This window comes from Ambystoma mexicanum, chromosome 1p, assembly GCF_040938575.1.
Source record: "Ambystoma mexicanum isolate Mex_15411 chromosome 1p, UKY_AmexF1_1, whole genome shotgun sequence".
In the NCBI taxonomy this organism is placed as follows: Eukaryota; Metazoa; Chordata; class Amphibia; order Caudata; family Ambystomatidae; genus Ambystoma; species Ambystoma mexicanum.
This window is the reverse complement of record NC_090921.1, coordinates 1,039,293,889-1,039,317,480: the sequence shown is the minus strand read 5'-3', so window position 1 is coordinate 1,039,317,480 and position 23,592 is coordinate 1,039,293,889. Positions and strand designations below refer to the sequence as shown.

The window sequence follows — 23,592 nt, the reverse complement described above, 5'->3', positions numbered from 1 at the left end:
AGTAATACTTCCCTTGTGGTTGCAGCTTACGCTCCTTCAAGGTCATTAACCAATTCAGGCATGACTTTTCTTATGCTACAAAACGGAACTGAGCAACGGACGCAGCGCGTGGCTATTTATGGGCATGACGTCGGCGCCGATATGGTGGCCGTCGAGGTTCATCGACTCTGCGGACGTCGACGCGCAGCGCCCTCTACAGGAAAAATTTCCGAGGCCAGCAAGCTGGAAACGTATTATCAAAGATAAGGAATATGTCGGAGGAACATCCCGTCGAAAGAACGTTACAAGGTAAGAAGTAACTTGTTCTTCTCCAGCATGGGTCTGGCATGGATTCACATGCAAACCCTCCCTCCTTCCCCTCTGCGGCTCTTCACTTGGTCATACTGCCACTTTACGTGCTACCAAATCTGAGGATGGCTACCAGGGGAGGGGCTTAGGGAGAGGGCAGTCATTGGCTGGGGGCAGTATGACCCAGAGATCAGTGATTGGTTACTACTAAGAAAGACTGATCAGAAACAAAACTGATACTGATTTTTTCTTTACCGAGGATTCCCGGCCTGACGACGGGGAATATTCATGAGCATGTGAATCCATGCCAGACCCATGCTGGAGAACAACAGTTACAGGTAAGTAACTTGTTCCTTCCTGTAATAGGAAATAATGTTAGAGTTTATGACCAATAGGGTTTTACTCACCTTGAATAGCTGCGTGCCATAAATGTGTAGCCTGAGTTTTTACTTATCCATGTGTAGCTGACCACCCCTATGAAAAGTATATAAGTTATTTACTTACCTTTGAACTGTGTTCTGAAAAGTAATAGTGCTGTAACTGTATCCATTCTGAAAGAAGAATAAGTCACATATGTTGCAATGTGTTTCCTTGTAACAGTGTTGGCATAACTAAAGTGTTCCTGAAACTGAATAACACTATAGGCTATTACCATTCGGGTCTGTTACCTTGAATTACATTGTGTCATTCTAAAAGTCTAACTAGTATGGTTTTACTCCTGATGAATAGTATTCTGCCATTCTAAATGTGTATAGTAGGTTTTACTCACCTTGAACTGCACACTGCTCTTCTAAATAAGGGTTATACTTTGGTTTGCATACCATAAGTATTGTGTTCGTTTTTATAATTGTTTTTATGAATGATAATAGTACTTAGCTTTCAAAAGAAGTCTCTTTGCCTCTATATATATAAAATAAACCATTATTTTGTTTATAATACATCAATGCATCCATGCTTTTTTTTAACCATATGTATGCTACAATGTCTTTGTACATATCTACAGCCATCTCTCCCTCCTAAAATGAGCATTGCTGCTCTGTCATTGCTGCCTACATCTCAGGTGTTACAGCAGTATACTAAGAGTTGGAGTTCCTGTATTGCCCAAGGTATAGTTTTATAAAGCCCCTGGGTGGACTTTAGAAAATTGTCCTAACAGTTACCATCCAGTACAGCTAAGGGACCCATTTATTATTGCTATATTCTAATCACTCACCAAATGTTCTGTGAGCTGCTCAATCACAGTACACAACAACATTCTACCTGTCGCTGAAGTAGCCAGTGGAACAGCCAAGAGAGGACACAAAATAATTCAACTGAGTGAGGTGGACTCTTGAGGAAATGTCCATCTCCCCTCTCTCTAACACTGTATACATTTCAACTGAGGTTCTCTTAGAATGCTACTTAAACTGAAGGCCCCAGAGTTGGATCCCCAAAAGGCCCAACTTGATGACAATGAAAAGTTGAATGATTTTGCATTGAGGACATTGGATGCTGATTTGGTATAGAGTGCACACCAGTTGGTACTTAAGGAAAAGTGGAGAAGTTATCAGTGGGTACTCTGGGACAGTGAGTGAGCACACCTTCTGTCACTGAAAAATCTGGTCCTAGGAACTATAAAGGACTGTACTTGCAAGTCTGATGTTAATGGGAGCGACTCAGGGTTTGTTGACTCCTGAATTCACCATTTTAAGCATGCATGTTGTGGGGCAATGCCCTTTTGGTTTCAGGCTTTGTTTCGTTCCTTTGAGAAGTCTTTTTTAGCGACGTTATGTGACAAGTAAGAGTCAGGCTATGTGTCTTGTGAGTAGCCCCGTCACAGTGTATCTGGAGCAGCTGTGGAGCTATTTATGTACTTGTGCAAGAGAAGTATGGGAGTATGAACATTGCCTTAATTCTCTAATGTGGTAATCCTCCATCTCCATAGCTGAGGAGTTTTAGGGAACACAAAAAAAAATATAGTGTATGTTGGGTTACGTGGGTGGATGATTCCCTTAAGAGCCTATATGAAACCGTGAATTGCCATAATAATAATAATAATAATAATATATTTTATTGTGATTAGCTCATATTGAACTTTAGACAAAAGAAAAGCAAAAACATTTCATGAAATAGAATACAATACCATATAATACAATAAAATTAGAATCCAATTTATCCATAAAATCCATACAATCCATAAAATTCATTCATAGATTAATTCAAAACTTTCTTAGATTATCCAGTCCATACAGCTATTCTGTTCGGTACAATTCAGATCAATTCAAATCGGTTCCTCTTCCTACTTTCCCATCTATGGAACATGATTCTAAATTATGCTAATAATTCGTTTTAGAAGCATCACGTTTGGTTGAGTCCTGTTCAGTCTTGCTGGAGCCGTATATACTCCCATAGTGTGACAAGCCATTGCATATTTTGAAGATAACTTTACTCTCCTTACGGATACCTCATCCTGATATAATTACCTTGTGAGGCAACTGTGGTGGTAATAGTAATTTCTTCACCTGCAGCCAAACCCGATATAAAGCAATTTGCGACAAAATATTGTCCATGTTTAGGCAATAGTCCCAAAAGGATTCAGATAAGATAGCCTCATACCTATGAACGAGGCTCTGGAGATTACACATGTTTATAGAGCCCATTTGCAGGCACTTGGTCAGCACATGCCTAGCGGTTTCGGCTTTATCAGGCAACCCACAGATGCGACAAAAGCGGTCCTCAGCAGCTATGCCCATCTGCGTTTCTCGAAGTCAGGCTATGTGTCTTGTGAGTAGCCCCCAGTCCACAGTGTATCTGTAGCAGTTATGGGGCTATTTATGTACGAACATTGCCTTAACTCTCCAATGTGCTAATCCTCCAACTCAGTAGCTGAGGAATTTTAGGGAACACAAAAAAATAGTGTAGGTTGCATTACTTGGGTGGATGATTCCCTTAAGAAACTAAATAAATGGGTGAATTGCCACAATGTGGAGTCTTTCGAAGGCATGATCCATGTGGTTATGTAGGAGCACATTATTGGTTCCGGTCCACCTGAGTTGCATCTGCACTTTGCTAATTTTGCACTTTATGAGGTTAACTGTCTGCTGACTTGTGGGTATCCTCCAAGGGAAAAGTGCTTCCCAGAAGTTTGACTACCCCAATGCATACCCATCCAAGCATTACACTGGAAATTGGATTTGACCTCCTTTAATCACTTATGTTGACATCCGAAGGGGGTTGTTACATAAATGCCTGTATAGCTCCAATATGCCCTATGATAGCTATTTTTGGCAATGCTATCGAACATGGTAAGCGTACTAGGAGTTCAGTGCCAAGAATGAAGAATTTATTGAGTCTATATCCTGGAAGGTGGTTTGGCATTTAGCCTTTGTTTTGAAATACAAACCCACTAAAAATGCAAAATTGTGGGATTGGATAAATAATCACACACATGTAACAAACTTGAAATCATTTACAGACTTTGCTTCAAATACATTTTACTATCTGAACCCCAAAACATATATAACTTTATTTCCCTCTGCAAGATGCCATATGGTATTTGTTAATTAGATTATATTTGGTATTGGCCTTAATGACCAGGGATATTGATGATTATTTGTGGATCAACTGAGATATCTATGGGCGTGTGTCACCTGGAAACTACTTGTTAAACATCAACTGTTTTCCATGTATATTTTTTGGCCAATTTTGTTAATAGCATTGATGCTCTGAAATCAAATAAATGTTGGCATTGTTGCCAATCAGTTCGTCAAAGATCATTAACATTTGCCGGGGCGTGGCCAACGATGAGGCGATGCGGACGTGAGTCCACATAGCTCTGTGGGCCGCCAAATAATCCTGTAACATCCAGCCTGAATCCTGCATGATATCTAACATATAAGCTGTCGTGCTGTGAGAAGGACACCTGGAGTATAATTCTGGGAATTTTCTCGGCTGTGGGAGATCGCCTTGCGGGCCGTTGGTGAGTCGGAAACTGAAGGCGAGGAAGAATCTAAGATGGCCACCGTGTGATCCCCGTTCCCGGAGATCGTAGCACTCACCAACAGCGAGCTTACACTGCCAGCGAATGACTGTGGAGCAGTGACCTGCTGCCTGACTGTGGAGTTGGGGCTTATCCGACATGTTCCCCCCCTCCCCGCCCCCTGGCAAAACCTGACGGAGAGGCTGCGCAATGTCTGGACGGAAGAAACAGTGGCGGAGATCAGAAGCTGGCCCGGGAGAGAGCAGATCTGCGGGTCTGCGTTGCGGGCCGGTGTGTACGTGTGCGTCTGGACCTCTATCTATGGCCCCTACTGGAACAGCGTTGTGCCTATGCGTGAGCCGCGCGTGTGATGCGTCGGAGCCTGCGAGTGCTTTGCGGGAAGCAGCCACAGTTGCCGGCCCGGCAGGAGGAGTGGCGAGACTGGTCGCCCCGTCTCCGGGGAGAAGTGGCGGGATGCTGGGGAGACTGCGGCCATAAACCCACTGGGCCTGCTGTGGACGCCCTGACCAGGATCGTCCCGGACTGCCCTGCAGCACCCGAGTGGCTCGGCACGGAGAGGGGACACCACCCGCATTAACAACAAACTGCTGCTCCATCCCAACCTGAACGAAAGCCATAGCGGCCAGGAGAGACACCTGGTCCACGGATCTGGAGGTACGGCGTGCTGCTAGTGGTCCCATGGGGTGGTGGAGGTGCGGGGTGCCCGCGGCACGCACGCCATTATTTAATACAGTGGTGGGGGTACACCGTGAAAGGCGAGGTGAACGCCGTGGTACTTAATAATGCTGATCTCGCCCCAGCGAACTGACATGGCCTTCCTGGGACACTGACATTGGCTACAAGTAACCAGAGCCAACGGACCATAAACATATAAGGAGGTGTGTGGCGAGGCAGAGAGCATGAGCGGCGCTGGTATTCTATAACCGCTCCACCATTGCGTCTTTGGCACCCAAAATCATTGCACGTTGCATAGCACACTAACCGCAAGCAAAGACTGGATTGGGGCCTAATGAAGCGGATCCGGGGATAGTGATCTGCCTCTGGGTTCTGTCGGCGACGTTACACATGTCCATTAGTCGCTGTTGCCGAGTTGGCGATCCACGGTGCAGCGCCCCAACAAAGCAACCTTAATCTGCATTGCAGCCTGTGGCACTATAGCTGACTGTGGCCGGCACGGAAGGGGAACAGGGGCTGGAGGATCCTGGACAATGCATGCCAGGTGGCTACACCACTAGTACCCTTGCTGAATCCACAAACTGTGCGCTGGGGGCCATCTCACGAGGGAAGATGAAAGCGAGGGGCACATATGTAGAGTGGTCACCCTAGAGAATCCTAGCGATCACCACGCGTCAAACATTTCTGAAGCAGCGAACTCCACAATCACAGCTGAGATCTCACAGTGGAAGGTATTCTGCTGCCGGTGCACAGCAACTCGGGGCCCCCAGCCTGTGCATCACGCACACATACGCCTAAATTCTGGTCTGAGGCGTTATAGGTGCCACATTCGGCTTCCTCACCTACCATGGGAAAAGACAAACAAGAGAAATACGCGATGCAGAGCAAGATTGATCATGGCTGCCATAGCGGACTCACGCGCCTCAATGGAGCAAAAGATGGACGGAATAAGTATGGATGTCTCGTTCCTCTGCCACGATTTGCAGAAAGTGACATCCTGCACAGGGAAGACCGAGCAGCACATCTGTGGGGCAGAAGATGCGATACAGGAACTGCGACAACAAATGGAGGGCGTTAAAGCGAAGCTGAAAACAATGTAAAATAGGGTGGACGAAGGAGAGGGACGCTCGAGACGTAACAATGGCAGGATCCTAGGCTTACCAGAGAACGCAGAAGGTCCAAGTATGGAACTTTTTCTGGAGCCAATGGACCACGGACATGTTCGAACCAGACTCCTTCTCGAAGTTCTTCTCTATTGAAAGAGCTAATTGAATGCCCACTGGCAAACCGATCTCTGGGGCTCCACCGCTCACCGTAATTGCGAAACTCCTTAATTATCGGAATCAGGACGCGCTGTTTCAACGGGCACGAGCGAAGGGCACGCTAACCTACAACGGATCCAAGATTGCCTTCTTCCCTGATTACACACGGGAAGTACAGAAAGACAAACAAGTGTTCGACCAGCTTAAGAGGCAACTGCAAGGACTCAACGTCAAGTACTGTCTGCTATTCCCTGCCTAGCTCAAAATCTACCACAAGGGTACGACGGTCCACTTCACTGACCCAAAAGAGGCATGGAAATGGGCAGAGCTTCACATTGAGGGACACTGGAAAGCAGCGCGAAACAGAAGTGGGAATCAGCGCGCCCGTCTAGATCGAAGACCACTACCACCACAACCAATGGACGCCGACCCGCCTGGTGCAGCGGGAGAATGAATATTGGCCTCAACTGTACGTTGTGACTTGAATTCCCCTCTCCCTATGCAAGACACCACCCAGTTGTCTGACAACATGCTAGAAACTGTACTCACAACATTGGATACCAATGAGGAGTATTGGAACGGCTGAGAGAACGGCGGCCCCCCACAGAGTTAGTTGTTTATAAGCCAGTTTTGTTGTGCAGAGCGCCTCTGTTAGAAGGAACTGTAGCAAAAGTTTGTGAGGAGCTTGTGCTTCAAAAGGGTGTTAATATATGTAATGTTCATAGGCGGGAGCAAGTAGATAGTTGTCTTCCGACTACTGTTCGGGCGATAGATTTGGAACAGAGTATTGGGTGGGGGTGGGGGAAGGGCAAGGGCAAGAGCAAGTTTATGTTTCAAGTTTTGATATGTGTGTTGACAGTCAAGAAGACCGGGGAGATTCACTGAGACAGCCATTGATCTGAGTGGAGCTTTATGTATGCATCTTAGTCATAACTCTGCACCGAACAATGGCTCAGATGGCACCTACCTTACATGATACATCATCACTCATGCTTACAACCACCAAATGACCTCACGTAACACTGCGACCCGAGCCCTAAAACTTATGACCTGGAACGGGAATGGGCTGAGTAATAGTATAAAAAGGAGATTAGTACTACAATTTCTAGGTAGAGAATACTCATATCACTCCGGGTTACATGCTTCATTGTCATGACTGGACTCTTTTTTTTCTACCAGCACACATGATACATATGGTAACGCAGGCAGGGTTTCTCCCGAGGGGCATCTCAGATCACTCCCCCCTGTTCATGATGTTTGAAACTTCAAAACCATCACCTCCGCCATCGTGGCAATTGAATAGCTATTATCTGGGTTTTCCGGAGCTAACTGAACACATGCAAGCTATGAGTAGGACATATTTTGAGCTGAATGTAGGGTCACTGGAGTGCCCCATAACGCTCTGAGAAGCTTATAAACCAGTGCTCCGGGGAGAGGTTATCTCCTGGACCACGGCACACAGAAAAGCACATCTAAAGGCAATGGAAGAAGCAGAGGGGAAAGTTAAGCAGGCGGAGGAGGCCCATCTTGTCCGGGATCAGTCAGACACGCACAAAGCCTTGACCCTGGCCCAAAAGAAATTGCAAAACGTAGCATTAGATAACACTGGGCAGGCCCACTGCACGATGAGGGCCAGAAACTATGAAACTGGAGATAAAGCAGTGAAGATGTCAGCATGGTTAGAATGTAGGGAGGAGGGCCATAGTCGGGTGAAGGTAATTAAACCATATAATGCTGACCCACTCCTAACAGACGCAGACATAGCAGAAGGGTTTGCAAAATACTACGAAGAACTATACCAAGCCCCCGGTGTCCCTCCTTCGGCTTCCATACTGGATGAGATCACCCTTCCCTCCCTGAACACTGAACAAAATACTATCTTACAGGCAGAAATAACGGAAGAAGAAGTGCTGTCGGCGATGGCACAGCTCCAATCTGGGAAAACGTTGGGTCCAAACGGCTTCCCTGTTGAGACCTGGAGGAATATAGGAGGTAACGAGGTGGCCCCACACCTTCTAAATATGTTCCGCAAGGCTAGAGAGCTAAGTAGCCTACCGGCAGATCTTAGAAAAGCCATCATAATAGTGATACCCAAAGCCGACAAACCACCGGACAAGTGCAGCTCATACAGGCCAATTTCTCTCATTAATAGCGAGGCGAAAAGCCTAGCCAAAGTCTTGGCAGTGCGACTGCAGCGTTTCATAACATCCTTGATTCACCCAGATCAATGCGGCTTTATGCCTGGCAGATCCACAAGAATGAATGTACGTAGACTACATCTGGCAATAGAGCGTGCCCAGACCCTAGATGTCCCATTAGCATTACTGGCAATTGATTTCGAAAAGGCATTCGATTTGGTCTGTTGGGAAGCATTCTCGGAGATTATGCGTCAGATGGGGTCCACCTGTTTTACGTTTCCCCGATGGCTGAAATTAAGGTGAATGGTTGGTTGTAAAGGTCCTTTGGGCTGGGAAAAGGGATAAGGGAAGGCTGCCCCCTGTCGGCGCTCCACTTTGCATTAGCAATAGAGCTGCTAGCTGTGCTGTTAAGGTAAATGCAAACATGGGAGGGTTTCCCGAGTCCGTCGGGGTGGGAAGACAGTCTCCTTATATGGGGACGACTTCCTGTTATATCTTAAAAATCTAGCAGCGGCATGCAACTGCTGTGACACAACTATTGGAACAATATGGGGCCTTTAGCGGCCTAAGGTTAAACTGGACTAAATCAACTCTGTTTCCGATCAGTGGATTAGGGGAGGAGACCCCCGAGTCCTGTCCTTAGTCGTAAGAGACCACTTCCGGTATCTGCGTATCCGAGTCACGAGAGAACTAGACAAATACACGCCCGACATCTTAAATCCCATTATGGAAAGATTTGGGAGAGAAGGGCAGCACTGGATGTCTCTGCGTCTGACTCTGTTGGGACGGGCGGCCCTATTCAAGATGCTGACGCTCCCCCGTTTTCTATCCGTTTTACAAAATGCCCCAATACACATATCAACGAAGACATTCCAGAAAATAAGATTGCACAATTCGGAAAATTGGCACTTCAGACACTTCAAAGATCGATATGGGAAGGTGGGATTGGTCTACCACGGCTACAGACACACTACTGGGCTAGCCAGATGTCAGTAGTCAATGATGCACTGCATGCTGATGCGACACTGCCACACTTGAGGGCATCACCTGCTATGAAATTGTACTCAAAATCACCCACGCCACTTCCTCGGAATATGATGACACAGACACCCCGAATCTGGGCAAAGATGCATGCGTTCATAGGTTGGGAAAAGAGTCACAACACTGCAACCACTGTGGGAAAATGGGAACCTTCCAGAGGTGAATAAACTGCCCAAGTGGCCAATCTGGGATGTGATCGCAGAGGGGACTATTAGGCCCTTTGAGGACTTAATGCTGATATTTAATCTCCCAGCAACCGAAAGGTATCACTACACACAACTCCGACACGCGTTGCAGCAACACCTGTCTGCCCTTTCCAATATGCCAGAATGTACCCCAATGGAAAGAAACATAGTCGTGGAATGGATCAATACTAAAGTCACCACGGTTATGTATGCTGCTTTCACCTCCTTTTCTACACCTCAACTGTTGAGTCTGAAAACTAAGTGGGAAAGGGAGGTGGGAGATATTATGCCAGAAGACTGGATCAAGGCCCTAATGTACCCATGTGAAATGGCCATCTCGGCTAGATTACGACTGATGCAGCTAAAAATACTGCATAGGGTGTATTATCCGAGAGTGCCACTTTATTGCTGGGGCAAGGTGGCAGAACCCAATTGTCTGTGCTGCTGGAATGAGGAAGGAACGTTCTTCAATATATTATGGGATTGCCCGCTCATACAGCACTTTGGGCAACAGTGCTGTGATATACTGTCAAAGGTTTTGGGTCAAACCTTTCCCAGAGATCCCGAAATGATGATGCTAGGAATGGAAGGTGAGGGAGACATGTCCCGGTCTGAAAAACTGTGCTTTTCGACCGCCACCGCAGTGATTAAGAGGAACATTGCAAAATTATGGGGGGCTGCAAACAGTTGAACAATGGATTGCATATGTACAGATATGTGTTGCTACTGAACAAAGAGTATACAGGGCACGGGGATGCCCGGAAAAAGCTGGCAAAATCTGGCAATAGTGGGAGGATGCAGTATGAGCCTTCTGACCTAGATAGTGTTCAGGGTGTCATCTGAAATTGTCAAAGCAGAAAATGTTGTGATACATGTAACGTGAGTGACCTATTCGAATCCGATGTCTCTTGTTTGTTGATAAGGTGTAGACTCATACGAGGTCTGTTATATGTTTAAAGCAAAATTAATAAAATATGATTATAAAAAAAATTAATTAACATTTGCAGAGTTTAATTTGGGGATTTTTATTGAGGAAAGATTACCCAAGAATACATGAAATGCTAAAGGAATTAAAATGGTATACTTTTTATATCCTTTTTATATATTGATGTTAAATAGTATTTATGACAAATGAATTGTATTTTGTGTATTAAGTATGGTGATGTGTTATTAATATTTTATAGTGTGGAATATTTTAATGAGCAGTCTTGTGCTAAACTTAAACACGGTTTGAGGAGTTTAGGAAACTGGGTCAGAATATATCTCCTTTCACACAGGTCCACAAAATTGTAGTTGATAAACCCCATAGAGAATGAGTCCCATAACTCTAGTTGGCCTACCCCTAGTGAAGTAAAGTAGTGTGAAGACGGTTATCCCCATAATCTTATGTATTTGTTGGTCTTTCGGAAATCTGACTACAGCAGAGGACACCCAAAGTGCTGCTGCTAAGGTCATGTTATTTTATCTGGTGATTATTGTTGAAATGGATACCCATAATCACCCCTGGAGGTTGATCGTAGCAGGCCAACCTGTTATGGTGAACAGAGAGACTGAGATCTAGCCAAACCCGATCATTGTAAGGTAGCAGTGCAGCAAGGCTTAGTGTCAGGAGGGCTATCAGAGTGGTCTAGGGCTGCAATGAGTTCACACAGAGCAGTACCAATACTTCCAGTTAGACATGTAAGTACAAAAATATACAATCATTTATTAGGCATTTAAAATACAAATTAAGCAAGTAAAACCTCTAGGCAAATATTGTCACAAATGCACTATAAAACAGATATATACATTCACCCTTAGACGAGGAAAGAAACCATATGGTTCAATAACCAGTGTAACACAGGTAACTCACATCATGAAATTCAGTAAGACACTTTACAATAACCATAAACAGTTTCCCCAACAGTTGTGCCTTCTAAATGATTCACAGAGCCTCTTCATAGTTCATGGATGTTGATTTGGTTTAACAAAACGCCCCTGCAGCCTCCTCCATCAACCTCTGTTTCACCCCTTCTCTGGCAGCTGGTTTGGAACGGCCTGACCTCATGGAACCAGTGGCCAGTAGCATTCCAAATCAGCTGCAGTACAAAGCCAGCATTTGACCCATCCTTCCCCTTTGACAACATAAATACATTTTCCGTTTCTTATTTTATAACTTACAATAAATTAGCAATCCTACATAAACCCCACCAACGTTTATCTGCAGTGAGTGCAGGTGTCTTGGTCACCCTTATGACTTTTATCAGCTTACTATTTTTGGACAATCATTTGTATACATTGCATGTCAACCTGATCTTAACTATTGAACCAGGTTGTACACCAACATAAACCACAGCCTTATTATCATAATCTCTTTTAATTGTATCCCTCTTCTCCGTCATCGCTTTGATTCCTGATGCTTTTTTGCAACTCTTTCCTTTCACATATTATACTTTCTAACCACTGTGAAGACCTGATACTTCTGGGGCACCTTCCTCTCATCAGTTCAAAAGGAGACTTGTTTGTGCCTCAATGTACCCTTACCCTATATAAACGCAAGATGTCCCTTTTGCCTGAATTCACATTTAATCTCAAGCTTTTGAATAACTGTACTGTGTCCTTCAACACTATATTTAATTGCTCTACCAACCCATTAGCTTAGGGTTGCTGTAACTGCATTGTCACATGTTTGATGTCATTCACCTTCAGAAACTCCCAACATTCTCGTAGAAACAAATTGTGTTCCATTGTCAGTTACTATCACTTTTTGAACACCTTCCCTGTCACACGTTTCTTGCAAGAATTTGATCACTACTTCAGTTGTGATCTCATTGATAAATTCAGCTTCAGACCAATGTCCATAATAATCAACTACCTCCATCCATACTGTATTCCTATCCCATGAAATGGGCCTGTTCTATCCATCGCTACCTTTTCCTACAGATTCCATGGAGACTGTAAAAACTAACGGTGGTGTCTTAGCACCAACACTTTATCACTCATTGAACATTGTTGATACTCTTTCCAAATCTCCTTGTCCATTCCTGTGCACCAGAAATTCTCTCTGACCAATTCTTTGGTACCTGTCGTACCTGGATGTCCTATATGCACATTCGCAACTTTCTGTCCTCTCATATCTGCTGGTGGATTACATCTCTCTCCTCTGAACCCCATTCTCTATTGATATTTCTTCTGCGATCTTCTCATAAGGCTTCACTACGTCCTCTTGATTCTTGGCTAACGGCCACCCTTCATTTGTATATTTACTAACAGTCTGTCTCGATCCAACACAAAAATCAGCAACTGATGTTTCTAACACCTTTTCCATACCTCCTTCTTCTTCAATAGCTACACCCAGTTGAGACAAGCACTCAGCCTCCTTTTTATGTTGTCCCTCTTTATACTGCATTCTTTAGTTATACTCAATTCGGAGCCTATGCAATGTAACCTTGGGGATGCCTTCTCAGTGCCACCAACCGACAACACTCAACAGCGGCTTGTGATCATTGTGAATTGCAAATGGTGCGCCCCATAAAAAATGTCTGAAATGATTTACTCCCCAGGTGTAGGCCAAAGTTTCCTTTTCTGTTACTGAATTTGCCTTCTCATGCTGATTGCTAGCCCTGGAATGAAAACTGTAATCCGCACCCCTGTCATTCATCTGTGTGAGGACTGCCCCCATAGCTTTTGTTGTATTGTTCTGATTATACCTATTCCTGCACATTTTTGCAAAATATCTCACTTTTACACAACTGTTGCATTTCCTTGTGAAGGGTAAGCACGTCTTTGAGGTGCCTAAATGATCACCCACCCCACAATGATAGCACTTTAGATTGGACTTAAATCTAGTGTTGCCAGCCTGTTGTGTCTCCAGTGCAGATAGCTGCACTTTGGCTTCATTTCTGTACTGCGTAAGCTTCTGATAGGCACTGGGCAACCGTTCTAGGGTCTTGTCTATGCAAATGACTTGTAAAGATGGCTCTGATTCCTCCCATACTCTTTCCCAATTCCGATGATTGCTGGGGTGGACCATTAGCTGATCCTGGAGTACCTCATTTAGGAACTGACCATAGTTGCAGCATGTGGCAATTCCCCTCAGTGCTGCTACATATTTATCAATGGACTCTCCCGGATGCTGCTCCCTTGTATAAAAGTGATGTCTTTCCAAGTTAACACTCTCTTTCCTTTTATACTATTTCTCTATTCTAGCCACTACTTCCTCATTACCATTTAGGCTTGTCCTTATCGGTCTAGTGTGGGCGGCAAGTGCCTACATATTTCTTGCCCTTCCAAACCCAAGCTGTGCATGAATAGCACTTTCCTCCTACTGCCAGATAGTTCTGCCCCATCAATGGCAGATAGGTGTCCAACTCTCCCTTCCAGCCCTGCCAAGGGAATAGCTGTCTTTCCTGGATTTTGTTAAAATGTAGGGAGTGGTTCAATGTTCTGCAGTTTTTGTGTGCGCGTGTGGCACTACACTATTGTAGAGCGTTCCCCTTTCTAGTTATGATGTGCATGTTGTACTTCTAAGGGGCTTGCCTGTCCCCCACCTCATGCCTGCACTACTTTATTTTCTTTTTTTAAATTATCCATGTTCACTGTGTCTCACAATGAACAAGTACTGTTTGTGTTAGTTCGGCATCTCTGTTGCTAGGGAGTAGCCGGCTGCAGCGCACGCTGTAGAGCTTGGGAAGGTCCTTTCCTCGACCCGTCACCTTGTCCGTCCCTCCTGCTGATGAGTGGGTGACCTGGAGCGTGGAGCACGGGACCGTGAGGCAGCCTGATTTCAAACAATGCAGTACGGTGGAAGCGAGCAACAGTCTTTGTGGGACAAGGTAAAGGCCCCTTACTTTATTGTAAAATTCAGTAATCTAGCTGATGCCCGGACTCTTGTCAGTCTTGTTGAGCTGATGTCTTGTGCTGTCTTTTGTGGGTATATAGAGGGACTCTGTCGGGTTCAGAACGCGAACACTTTCTCACGGACAGCACGCTCTGAGAGAAAACAGACTAACACCCGAGCCGTATATCTGACATGTCCAAATACAATGGTCAGGCAGGGTCAGGCAATTACTGACCATCGCGCACACTTGACTTCCATTACACTTCCTCACACAGATAAACGGCTGAGCATGAGAGCACATTCTGAGTGAGGCAAAGCACACGAGGAAACAGCAGTTCCAAGATGGCAGTTTAACACGAGGAGAAAGACAGTGAAACAGTAGGGGATCGCAAGGAGGGAAGTGCCGTTGACCCTTTCCACAAGGAACCGATACTTTCACGAAACCTCGAATAGAAAGTGTAAGACCAGAAAACCAGGCTGAAGAATTGTGTGTCGGAGGTACCCAGAGCCCTCCTGTGTCGATAATGAAGGTGGTGTGAAATCGCCTGCTGCTGTGGTACTGTCCTTGGCTCCAACAATGAAGCAGCGCCCGTGAAATAAACACAGCTGTTGTGTTGGGGAAACTGATACCAGAACGGTCTGTGTTGAAACCAAGGTTGCAAGCGGCAACATGGTATGGTGAGCGTTGAAGAAAACAGTGTATGAAATGCATGTGATAACCAACGCAAGTAAAATTGAACAATTGATGAGGGATTGAACTTTGAAACCAAGATATGGTACCTTTGACAGAGTGGCCGGGCCTGCGTGCTCATTCGAAGGTCTCTAAGGTATCCAACTGAGAGTTAACAAAGGTGAAAGAGTGGCAAAGAACTGTGCATCAAATTGGTCCTGTACTGGGTCAATCAAAATACTGTGCACAATCGAAAGTCTTCGATGTTGATACTGCCAACAAAGTTGATGACAAAGTAGATAAAGTTGGTCCAAGCCCGAACAAGGGAGTTCAGTTGAAAGCTTTGGGTTAAAGCAAGTTTGTGTTAGAGTGAATTAAATTGGTCCGAGCTCGGCGGAGGGAGACTGATTGAACTTTGTGTTAAAACTGATCTGAGCCCGGCTGAGGAGTATCCGGGGTGAACCGTGAATCACCTGAGAAATTGAGTACATGTGAAATCCGAAGAGGAAAGGAACTTGTTCGTTGCTTCAGGCCCTCTGTAAGAAGAGACTTTGAAAGGCAAAGAGACTTGGGCACAGAAGGCCCTGATGCTAATGTTTGAACTGCACCCTCGTGCTAGAGAAGCCAGAGACTGTTTTAAGCTCGAGTGTGCCGCCTTGTATCGTGCTGCAATGTGGGGAAGGGAGGCCAACGGCCTGAATATCCTGACACATAATTTCTTGAATACTTCTTTCTTTTACATAACATTGTTTCCCACACTATTTGTATTTAGAGGTAAGGTTTGGCAATAGTTGTTTTTTTTTTAGAATAGGCCCCACTAGGACTGCATTATTATTTTTTGATGGTCGTAGCTTGCTCCCATCTTTAGATTTAGGATTAGACGGGCGTTTTTTAAACCCTTTTTTTGTAATTGTTTATTTGTAAAGCGCTTGTACACAAGTGAAGTGCGTCAAAGCCCTTCAAGACGGGAAGGGAGCAAGGGGATATCATTGTCATTATTAGACCTTGAATATTCCCAATGATCTAATAGCAATAACTAGCATACTAGGCCAGAACCACTTCTACTACTATAAGTGCATGACAGAGTGGGGGGAGAGGGGAGGGGGAGAAGTAACATACAAAGACAAAAAGGTTGGTCATCAATTGAATTTATATTTTATTTCTATCGCGCTCATACACAAGTGTTTCAGAGCGCAACAAGGCAAGGAACAGAGGAGAACAAAACAACAATCTTACTAGGCCTAGTGACCTTGTGAACGTGTATGGGGGGAAGGGGAGGGGGAAAGTGCAAGGAAGGGGGAGAAGTGAAAAGTGCAGAGTAAAAGGAGAACAGAATAAATAATAAATAAATACTAAAAACAACAAGTGCTGAGTTTAAGGCAGCAGACAGGGTAGGTCAGATAAGTGCAGGAAGGGAAAAAAGGGGGGGGACTGTATGGGTACAGGTACAGACCCCAGTGCAAGGGGTGGCCCGGAGACAGTGCGGGAGGGTGGAAGGGTGAGCAGGAACCTGGGCCCAGAGGACAGAGGGTGGCCAGGTGCACGGTGCCCGAAGAACAGATCAGCAGGGGGGAGGTGGGAGGGGGTGAAGGCGGAAGCAAAGAGGAAGGTGCGTATGCATGCAGGCACAACCAAGTTAGTGAGAGAAGATGGAGAGGACCGGACAGACAAACATGCTAAGCCTAGTACATTCAAGGTCGTGCAAGTGCGCAGACAAAAGTGCGAGGTAGGGGGAGAGGGACAAGTGCTCCCAGTCCCGTAGGGGCCAGAGTTAAGAGCAGAGTGGTTGCCACTCTCATGGAACGTATTCCGAGTGCAGTAGTGAAGGCAGAGTGCGGAAGCCCGGAGGCAAGTGCAGAACTGGTGGGGGAGACTGGGACTTGTGAGGCTCTGGCGGTGCTCCAGGCGACCAGTCAGCGGACTGAGCAGGTTGGGAAGAGAACGAAGCAGGAGAGAAGAGAAAGGAGGGTTAGCAAGGGAGAGGGAGAAAGAGGAAGAGAAGAGGAATGTCTTGAGGAGTTTCCAGAACTTAAGGAGGTCAGGCTCAAGATGGAGAGAGGCAAGTAGGCTGTTCCAGAGGGAGGCACCTGCAAAGGATAAGGATCTACTCCCAAATCTCTGTTTGGAAAAACGGCTCTCCCGGAGAGAGTTGGAGGAGGCTGAGCGGAGGGCTCTGGTAGGAGAGTATTTAGGATGAGAGCGTTGTAGATAGTAAGGGCCCCGGCCCTAGAAAGCCTTGTGGATTATGCAGAGGGATTTCAATTTGATCTTTACAGCCACGGGGAGCCAATGAAGGGATTTCAGCGGCGGAGAGATGCAGTCCCTGGGTTTAAGGCCAGGGATAAGTCTTGTGGTTCTGTTCTGGATAAGGTGAAGAGGTCAGAGAGTAGAGGTAGGAAGATTGAGAAAGAGACTATTACAGTAGTCCAGTCTGGAGAGAACCAGTGCTCTGGAGACAGTGACCCTCTGGGGGAAGGTGAGAAAAGGTAGAACACCTCTGAGGAGGTGCAGCTGGTAATGGGATTTTTTGAGAATCTGAGATGTGAGAAGAGAAGGAGAGAGTAGAGTCGAAGATGACCCCCCAATGTTCAATGTTTTGCCTCACTAGTGGGAGAGGGCACAGGACCAAGGGTGATCGGCCAGAGTGAAAGTGGGAAAACTGGATCAGGCATCCCAATGAGGACAATCTTTGTCTTACTGGCATTAAGACAGAGATAATTAGCAGCACACTAGGACTGACTTGCGGTCCGACAGTCCGGGAAGAGCGAGGAGTTGGAAGAGGCCGACGGTAGCCTGAAAGAGAGCGTTGTCATCCGAATAGATAGAAAGGATGCTAGCCACGCCAGGGCCTGATCAGTGATGCCCAGGGTCTCAAGAAGACGGGAGATCAGGATGTTGTGGTTTACCGTATCGAAAGCAGAGGAGAGGTCAAGAAGAATGAGGACAGAAGTTCAATAAACACCCTGGAACTGTGGTCACTTGTGTCTGTCTTACTGTTGATACCATGCCTTCCTTACATCAAGCAGAGTATATCAGGGATCATCTCCCTCATTTCAGTGGTCAGCCAAACACCACTGCCCAAGTACAGTGGAACGGGAGCCATCTCCCTCATCAGAGTGGTAAATGTAAGACAAATAAGACACGTTTTTTTAAATTTCCTGGAAGGAGGTAGAGGCTAATCCACGTGTTCTACAAGAGTGCTTAACGCCCACTGTGGAAGACTCTGATAGAAGGATCAGGGGGAAGGGTGACATTCCCCTGGTCCTTTGTGATAAAACATTGAAGAAATGACTTTTACTATGAGAAGGAAACAAGATACCAGGAGAAGGTAGTTATTCTCCTGGTGAAAGAAACAGAAACTTCACTTTAGTTAAAGACTTATGTTTATAGTGTTAGGTTTAGATTAGTTGGGTTCTGACAGAGGAAAGAGAACATTTAATTTTGACTCATCAACGTTTTCCTAGGTTGAGGCAGGGCAAGCCCTTAGAAGTAGAGAGATATAGATTTCTTTATTGATTTAATAAAAGTTTGTAGCCCACAAAATGACCCCTCCTTGTCATTCTCCTCCTTCTACACCCTCACACAGCATAGAACACAAACACTTAGTGAGCACTGCCCAAGATGGTTTGGGGCTTAATACCCTTAAGTCATCAGTTCCAAAGTTCTACATTTCAAGCGATTGGACAATACCAGAGGTTATAATACAAAGTTCAAAAAGGTAAGTAAAGTTCAGGTAAGTAAAGTCACTCAATACCACAACCTGGGATAGGCCTAGGAGAGGATCCTTGACTAGGCCTCCTCCGACCAGTCAGGAAAGAGTGAAGTGATATAGGGACAGGACTTTACACCCATGTAAGCCTATGGAGAAAAGAGGGGGTGTTCAGATGGATTTCCAAAATAAGCCCTGGTGGGAGGATTTTGGGAGGCCACAGTACTATGGGAAAGAGAGCAGACACGACGGGTTAGCCAAACCTAATCAAGGTGAGGTTGCGGAACGGTCAAGGCTTAGTTTCAAGAAGGGGGTGGTCTAGGGCTACAATTAGTCGACAAAGTGCAACGCTAGTAATTCAAGTTAGACAGTAAATATTTAAAAATACTATTATTTATTAGCCCTTTAGTTTACACACTAAGCAAATAAAAATCATGGATAAATATTTTCACACACATATATATATATATATATATATATATATATATATATATATATATATATATATATATATATATATATATATATATATATACTGACAAAAAAACGTTGTAAAAGGGACTTTATGGTTAAGTTGCACTAGTAAAGCAACCATAACTCAGGCCACCACTGTGCACTGCTAAGACTAACACCCATGGCATCAAAGATGACATCACAAATGGCATTGATTAACAACATTTTTTTCACTGAACTTCATAGATTTTTAAGAGGATACTCTTATTTTGTATAGATGTACTGTACAGCATACTGAAGCCGGGGCCTCCATACTAATAGCCACAGTGGTTGCGAGCAGTGCGTCTGTTTGCGGACATCGGGTGGCGTCCAACCTAAAGGGTGGGGTGGTCATACAAAGTGGTACCATGCAGCAAAGACAAGAAACATATACAAACAGCAGCACGTGCGTGAATGGTAAGGGAAAATGCAATAGGTGCACAAAGTCAGTACTTTCGAAACAAACAGCACAAAGGCATATGGTATGCAGCGTAATGGAATGCACCAACTCGAGAAGCAACATCTGCCTTCAACAATCTTACCGCACAACTGCTTCACATTCCTACAAAGGATGAAGAGGCAGAGTTAGGGACACTAACTACTCAGAGCAGAACGTAAGTTCAATGTGCGAAGTACACTACAGTTTGTTATAATTGCACAGGTCCTGTAGTGTAAAATATTACGAAAGCATACTGTTTTCTTTTTTTTGCGCAGCAATGGCAATCACCCTAGAATGAGTGGAAAAGAGTTTTCCGCATGAAAAATTAATGAGAACGATAACCCCATTGGTAGACACTGCAGTGTGAAAAGGGAAAGAATTACTGCAAGTGCAAGTACCCTAGAATGGCTGGAGGAGCATTTCCTGCATGACGAAATGAGTAACCATAGTAACCCCATAGGTAGGTAAAACAGTGTGAAAAGTGACACAATTACAATATATTGCTTCATGTATACTGAAAACATTTGTTTTTCTTTAACAGACCATACGGGAATACAAAGGAGTAGACCAGAAGCGGCACCTCTTCCACAGCAACATACGGCCAGAGAAACCGAAGGAAATCCTTTGTTGTAAGAAGCCCATTGAAACTCTGAAAGGCACAGCACTAAATAATTTGGCAACAGTACCATCAAAGAAATTGAAATTCGTTCATACTACATCAACTACCAAAAGCACAGACAAAAGGAGTAAAAAAAGACAAGACATACCTACCTCCACACACACAAAAAAGTCCCTCTTCAAACACACCAGATCTCCTTCCATCAAAGTACTCAGACACAGAAGGAACTAGTGCATTCAAATTGTCTAATACAACAGGTGGTAATTGCTATGCACATGTCACAATAAATGTTCTCCTCCAAATGCTAGCATTTGTGCAAAACATTTCTTTAAATGGCGCAAACCAGTTGTGTTTAAAGATGCTCGTCCTGCACATAAATGCAGTAAGTAATCCTGACAACATTTGCAGTGTGTCAGGAGTAAGGGTAGAGTTGGATTACTGTGCTGGAATGGTGAAATGAACGGTAAACCGACAAGAAGATTCACAGGAATGTGTAATGTACTTACTGCAAATACTGGAAAGGAAAAACATACTCATAAATGAAATCTTTCACATTCCTACATGTGGAAACATACATGCAGTCTCTGCAACCATTTTATTCAGGATCAAATCCCCAACTAATGCTTTGTATATGTACCAATACCTAACTGTGACTCCATTTCATTTCAGCAACTGGTGCACAATGCAAACTATAGCATATTGTGTACATTGTGCAATTCTGATAATAGGTCGACGCGACATATACTCTCTCATAGTCAATATGTAATTGTAATGCTCTTAAGATGCAGTGGCGCTGGAACCAAAAACAACTGCAAACGTACTGCCTTCACACATGGCCAGGTATCACTTGGCAAGAAAACCTACACAACTGTAGCCATAATCTACCACACAGGTGACACAACCAGTGAAGGCCACTATACCGCATACATTAGAAAGCAATGCTCATGGTGGGAATGCAATGATACTTCCATCATTCCAAAGTAGATATTACCTGCAAATGCCTACTTAATATTGTTGAAGCCAAATGTAGTCATTGATGTACAAAACTACTGTACCTTACTCCCCAGCACCAACAAGTACCTTCGTAAAGGCACAAATAAAGAATGACCTTCCACACTGTCGTCGTAAAGCAAGTTAGCATACTGCATGCATTCAAGAAATGCATGAAAGTATGTGTTGGATAGTTTTATCCCCAATGAACCCAATGAGTCAGACAAAAAATACGTGTACACAAATGACAGTAGCACTATTTTCCACATGATACTTAAAAGAGAAAGTACCAAGTATGAGGGTTCAAAATTATCCTCAGTAACCTCTGAAACCACCAAATAAGCAAATGCTATAGATAAGGAACTATCGCTACGTAAATCCATAGATGTACACCACCACTTCAGAATGTACACAGATGTGAAAGTAGCAACAGGAATGCAAGAGCTTCTAAACCTACCCTACAGGAATGGGACACTGTAAACAGTTAGAATACGCCACCTGGTATGTAACTTAAACCATAATACTACAATGTTATTTGCAGCATTACAACAACCCAACTGAACCTTCAACAACCACTGTGTGACAAACATATCCTCAAACACTTCCTAAGTATGAGCAGTTACAGTACGCCAACAGGTACGTAACTACCGTCACAATTCTGCAGAAGCGCAGTACAATGCCACAATACTTGCAAAAATGTAACGCTTACCTCTGGTGCCCTGCAGGAGTGCCTGGTCCGAACTGTTCTGACGCGTTGACCCCTCACTCGGGTTAACTGCGCACTTAAGAATACCGCTGCCACTCTCTTCCCCAGCGGTCTGCCGGTGCCTTAACCTCCAGAGGACCGTGAGGCTGGGAGGGACCTGGATGAACTTGGTTCCTCTGTAAAATGGTGTTCAGGGGGGACGGGGGGGTCTGGATAGCCTAAAGGTAAGTGTATGTATTTAGTATTGGTTCCTATTGCTTTCTCTTCCTCCTCCCGTCTCTCACCCGTTCCCTGAGGTAACTGGCTGGCTGCTTTTGCTCACCGTAATGAACTGAGGACTGAAGGCCAAGGTTAGCTGGTAGGTATCCGACTCCAGTTATCACTGAAGATGAGTGGTACAGACCAGCTGCGACGCACTGGATACAGATGATGAGCAGGTACGTTCTGGTGAGGCCTTATTCTAGATCTTGGCCTCTTCTCAATGTGAAACATAGCTTGTATGTACGATGTCTTTGTTGATGCGTTGAATATTAATAGTCTCTTTATTTCGTCACTTCTAGGTGAAACACCAGCAAGCTGTCTGGACTCGGAGCAGAGCGAAGAAACTGGAACTTGTATGCAAGTGAGTCCAAGTTAAACTGGGTACAGGAACTGGGAGGTACGTGGTATTTCAGTCTCTTACTATTGTTGTTTTCTGATTTCAGGTTCCCAGGAGCTGTGATTACTGTGCACTGCAGACTTAAAACCGGAGACAACGCGTTACCAGGATGGGACGCTACAAGTGCACCGAGGTCAAGGTACAGATCAAGACTGAACACGAAGCAGACGGCCGCCGGGGCAAGTAGTTCTTCAATTCCGGGGGAGAATGCTGCAAACTCACGTGCAAAAGAAACAGGAGCGGTAAGCATAACACTGCTCTTCTAGGAATCAGAGGAAACGCTAAGCGCAGGGTGTGGTCCGGGGCGTGATTTTATAGCCGCAAACTGCACCCTGTCAGCAGTCCACCACCAAGGATGTCGGATCCATGTATCTATCCAGTGTCATCTTGCGTTCCACAGTGGGTTCCTTTTTGGCAGCCATATTGGGATGGGTTGCGCCTTGTTCCATATACACCTCTGGCAGCCAACCATCCCACAAACCCATCAGCTCCCTACACTGTCATGGGGGGAGATCCTCCTGGCCCTGACCCATCTGACTTGTACCCGCACTAGAATCGTGACAAAAACACCAGCAGCAACCAAACTCATAAAGAAACAGTACTTCAAAAAGGAAGCAGGTAAACCTTTACAAAACACCAACTGCTATACAACGCCACCCATCCTACCAACATGTATATGCCAGAAATCGTAAACCATTACATTTACTCCTACTTCAAGAGCACACATTAAAAATTGCTGTAACCACTGCAAACTTTACTGTAAATCATTGTGCACCAAAGCAGCAAAGAAATGTGGCCTTTTTTTTTTATCATCATAGATTTTTTTCCCCCCTCAGACCCAATGATTATGCAAAGAAACAACGGAACTGCTCACATTTTACAGTACACTGGTTCAAAGTATAGTACTTATGAAGTACTAGTT

At 44.8% G+C, this 23,592-nt stretch overlaps 1 protein-coding gene across 5 annotated transcripts in view; it reads left to right on the top strand.

The window, feature by feature from the left end:
• WDR59 (WD repeat domain 59) overlaps positions 1 to 23,592 on the top strand; it is a 1,538,892-nt gene that overhangs the window by 583,234 nt on the left and 932,066 nt on the right. The gene's annotated exons all lie outside the window — the stretch shown is intronic.